Source organism: Triticum urartu, chromosome 5A (assembly GCF_056163025.1).
Source record: "Triticum urartu cultivar PI428250 chromosome 5A, HENAU_Tu73, whole genome shotgun sequence".
NCBI lineage: Eukaryota > Viridiplantae > Streptophyta > Magnoliopsida > Poales > Poaceae > Triticum > Triticum urartu.
This window is the reverse complement of record NC_141877.1, coordinates 560,429,414-560,434,433: the sequence shown is the minus strand read 5'-3', so window position 1 is coordinate 560,434,433 and position 5,020 is coordinate 560,429,414. Positions and strand designations below refer to the sequence as shown.

At 48.0% G+C, this 5,020-nt stretch overlaps 1 pseudogene; it reads left to right on the top strand.

The window, feature by feature from the left end:
* Positions 1 to 1,804: 1,804 nt before the first annotated feature.
* LOC125507348 (uncharacterized) lies at positions 1,805 to 4,718 on the top strand (annotated as a pseudogene).
* The last annotated feature ends 302 nt before the right edge of the window (positions 4,719 to 5,020 follow it).

Here is a 5,020-nt window from a genome sequence, read left to right as displayed (position 1 = left end):
GTAGTAGGAGTACGACTACATGGCCCGCTCCGGTGCCGGCGGCAGCGGTTGAACATGACAGAGGCCGAGAGGGTGAAGACTGACGGGATCTCGACCTCATCCGCAACACCCCCCCCACCACCACCACCTCCACCACTTGGACTCAGATCTCAAAAGATAATCTTGCTCCTCCCTATCAAGCAAGGCAGTCGCACTCAGATCCCCGTGAAACAGCGCCTCTTTATATTGTGACTTTCCTATGATTCAAATAAAATCAAAAACACCTTTGGGCCTTAGAAAAACTAAAATCATTTTCCTTTTTGAAATGGTGTGTGGCGGGGGGGGGGGGGGTCAACCATCTAAATATTGCTTCAGCAAGAGACCAGTGTCTTAAGATAACCTGGATAACTAACATTAATCCCACTAATTATACCGTAATCACTAAAATACTTTTAGGGTCTAGATGCAATTTCAACTTCTTTTGCGGTAACCCTTTCAAAAAAGGAATAAAAAATCCTTGCGCCTTTGTCGCCCCTTTTAGACAAAAAGGTCAAAAGAAAAAAATGCATCATGTGTGAATTGACCGGCAACACCCACCATACCTAGGGGTTGCTACCTTAGCATCCTATTTGTGAGCAGAGACGGGCACCGCCATGCTTGATGTCAATTGAAAGACATTGGTGGGCCCTTGCACCATCAATGATGGATATTGCCACTATAGACATGGGCCTCCACGTGCAGCCGTTGCCCGCGCACTACACAACTAAAATGTGGGCCCCAATCACCATGTGCAACACTGGTCCAATTTGATAGTATCTTGGGAAGCAATCAGAGAATGTTTCTACGAATATAATTGTTGCAATTACCGGTATTTCTACAATTAATTGCACTTAATGATTTTTCATTGATTCCTAAGATCACATGCAATTAACGCAATCAATGCTGTTTCCAAATTATGGTGGTGTGATAGATACATCATTGGAGCAACTTTTTGAACGTTGGATGTAGGTGGTCGAATGGCTGGGATCGTTTGGATTCACCAAACTCATGATTTTAGAAGAAGTAGTAGATTTACTCATTGATTCTAAGTAGATTATGTTTTTCTTAAGCATCAATTGGTTTAGATTAATTCAAATTCAGATTAGTGAAAAAGTGTAACCTGCACTTTTCTAGAAAATTATACCTGGACAAAAAAGTTTAAGTTGCACTTTCACTAAATTGTTGCATGTCCACCTCTACGGGGGCGTCCTATGCATATGCTACTCAGTGGATACCTTTGTAAGGTCCCGACCCGACTCCATTCCCTAGGTGGGCCTCTCATCATCGGAGCTCGATATCCCGGACATTCACTTGGTCGAGGAAGAGGAATTCGTTTAGAAATTCGTGCGTGGTGTCTGGCTCTTCATTGTGCACATGTGTTCACGTCCAACAACGGCCCCGCTCGGGCTGCAGCATGGGTTTATTTTTGGAGTAGCTCCGGTGCAAGTGGCTACCAAAGTGGAAACGCGTCAAAAGTCTTGCAGCAAGGTGGAATCATGCTGGTGGAGAATCATGGAACAAGTCATGCTGTCTGAGATCCACGAGATGCGAAGACAGACAACATCTATCGAGGCTATTGATCTAGGGATCGCCACCCTGTTCCATGACGCGGCTCCTCGGTACCGCATGAACAATAGTGGATCATGAAGAAGGTGGTCTTCGAGGGTTGCCTTTGCTTTTACTAACAACAACGTAATTGTCCCGCTGCAACCTATCCCGACTAGTGCTTTTCCTAGTCCGAGGATTTCTAACAAATATAGTCCATCTCCTCAGCCAACATCGATTCATGGAGAGGAGATTTTGTTCAAGAAGAGGAAATCCAAAGTGCTCACTAATCGACATTAGCGATGATGATAGTGTCATCCAAGTCCCACCTACCCAGATATTAGGGACTATTCTCAAGAAGAAGTGGCCACGGGAGGAAAATACGGTCGTGGTTGTGGTCCTGCTCATGGTAGTGGTTGTGGACGCTGACGCCGACCAAGCTCTGCAAGTAAGTCGGCCCATGCTATTTCGTCCTCACAAGGAAACCGGTCTGGGCTAATAGCATCCTCTTTGCCAGTGCGTAACAAGCACCTGTTCACAACACCACCACCTTTTCCAGTGGCTGATGTGCATGTCCTAGTTCAAAGTAGTTCGGAGGATGAAAGTGGTGATATTTAGAATTGGACGAATTCGCACGCAATCAATAGGCTAGGGAATTTTCAAGAGAACAATAAGGATTGTTCTTGGATCTGGACACCACCGACCAAGAGATAGACGGGACACCAGATGAGAATAGTGGACACAAAAACCAAGGATGCCCGTCCGCAGCAGCACAGGAAGACCGCGAGGAGTGCGTTCTGTCGGACACAAAAGGGAGCACAAAAGAAAACCATGGAGGCAGTAGGAGCAACATAGAGAGAGAGAGAGTGAACTCACATATGTGGACACACTGGACGAATGCGCAGGCCTCCCGGAAGTAGCCTTTGCAAAGTGGTCACCCATGTCATTGTGCGATCTAGCCGTTGCCAATTCACACCTGCACGAACTAGCATACAACATTCACCATCTCCCAGGGGCCACTACCGCAACGTCCTTTTCATGAGTTGAGACGGGCACCACCATGTTTGATGCGGACTAGAGGACATGGGTGCACCCTTACCCCATCAAAGATAAACATTGCGAGTGCCCAGGAGGGCCCCCACGTGCAACCGTTGCGCATGCACTAGACCGTCATGCAGACACCGGCATACTGCAGTCCAAAACACGACAATTGCAAGAACTTTGCGGTAGTATCTGCCTAGATGGCCCAAGAAAGAAGCGCACAAATATGCCATCATGTTCTTTTGTTAATTCAAAGTATATTTGAGTTTTTCTTAAGAACCAAACAGTTTTAGTTTACTAAATAAGTGTAGCCTGCATTTTTCTTAAAAAATGTAACTACATAAAAAAGTGTAAGTTGCACTTTGACTGAACTATTGTTGCACTTTTCTAAATTGAATGAGACTTCAGAAAGTATCATCGACTTAGGCATATACGGAGAAGAGACCATCAGAATGACATGTGGAGTATGGAGCCAGCTGTTTAGCTCACTTGGTGTGCAGCTTTGACAGCCATGCACTGGCATAGATCATTACCAGCCAAACCACTAGACACCACCATGGAACAAACCGAAGGCATCTCACCTAGAAGATCTATAAACCAAAAATTACCACAAGAATGAGACAGACAAACTATAAACCAAAAATGCCTACATAAACTTTTTAGATTCTTTGTCTACCAGGTCTACGGCTAAGCTAACCTCTTTTTTCGCCCCTTCTCCCTTTGTATGGTCCACAAAAATGTGAAAGATATGCACATATAGAGTTCTTGGTAGGCTGTCCTATCGATGGACAACTGAATGACGAGCATGAGCGGATGACAGAGAGCAGACAAACTAGGTACTGCAATGGCAGGGGAGGGAGGTTGTCTTCACCATGCAGCAAGGGAGCCTGGACGCCTGGTACCGGAAATAGCGTAGCTCCATTACAAACTCATTCGCCGGAGCACCCACCGGCATATGGACCTCATCCTTCATCTTGCAGCTCAGCCACCTCTTGAGTAGGACATGCAGCGAGGGCAGACCGGCTCGTCGTGGCATTAGTTCTCCATCCAGCCTCTACCGAGATCTCCTCGGCCATATCTTCCTCTTGCTGTCTTGCATCGAGAATCGTGTCTAGGCGTCTGCCATCAGCAAGCCCTAGCCCCGGGTAGCCTTACAGAACCTGTCCATGCTGCCATGGCTCCTAAAGCCCTCCACAGCCCGTACCAACAGCTATAGGATCTTTGGCGGTTCCGTTGTCGCGCTCGGCCCTGTCTGATGAGGCGGCGGGGCCTGTTTCTGTTGCTCCGCTCCAGGAGGCTGGGTCATGGTATCATCCCATGTTGGCGCGGTCATGCCATGCTCATCCTCCGCACCGGTGAGTGCATCACGCTCCCAGATGGCGTGTGCATCCTCATCAACTCCGATGACATCAGGTGCCCCATGATGATTTGTGCAGCCGCCATATCCGCTGCCCCATCTTCTGGTGCCTGCATGGTTGCTGCCATAACGTCCAACCAGACAAACATGGCCTTCTCCCGCCCAGGCATGGAGTGCTGGACATCACTGCCGGCAGAGATGACGGCCCCGTCCAACGCCCAAGACCTGACTTACCACCACGGATGGTTCTGGGCTATTGACTCTGATGATGACCTCTACTACTACAAGGCGAACTTTCGACATCTACGCATAGATCCGTGCTCCCCGGGCGAAGATGGCACATCGGGGGATCGTATCCCGCTACCTCCAGCCCTCCGCCTCTGTTGCCGATCTACTGATGGTGGGGAGATTCATCTCGCCGTTTAGAGGCCGCACGTCGCGGTTCCAGCTCTTCAGGCTATAGAAGCATCAGGATGGCTGGTCGGCTTCTTGGTCCTTGCTCGTCTACCAGATGGCCGAGAAGGTGCTCTTCGATGGCCGAGCCTGCTCCAAGGCCTTCGACACGGGACACGCTGGCAGCCTGGGCTACATCTACTTCCTCGATGACGTCTACCCTGGTGGTCCGTATAGTGTCCTCCAACAGAACAAGTATCCCTGCGCCGACACCAGCCGGTGGCATTACTCAATCCCTAGTGAGATCAACCGTTGCCTGCCATGGTCTCCCCCCTCAGACACCTCGCCGTGCGTTTGGTACTAGCACTAATTGAGCTATACCCAGGAGGTTCAGTTCGAGGCATCATACAGATACCTATCAGTTTAATTAGAGTCTTTGTTGTTTGTGTTTTCTCCTCGTCAGTGTTTCTTTTATGTTGTACTCTTTGATTTGGTTGTTGTTGTAATATGTGAACCTGAAAGTTACATATCCAGTTTGCTGTATGTGTGCTAAATTTGAAGTATGTTTTCGAACTCATTTCGTCTATATGGATACTTGTATCAGCCCTTAGGTGGAAACAAATTATTCTAGGTAGCATGGATACTTGTATCAGCCCTTCAAACAAG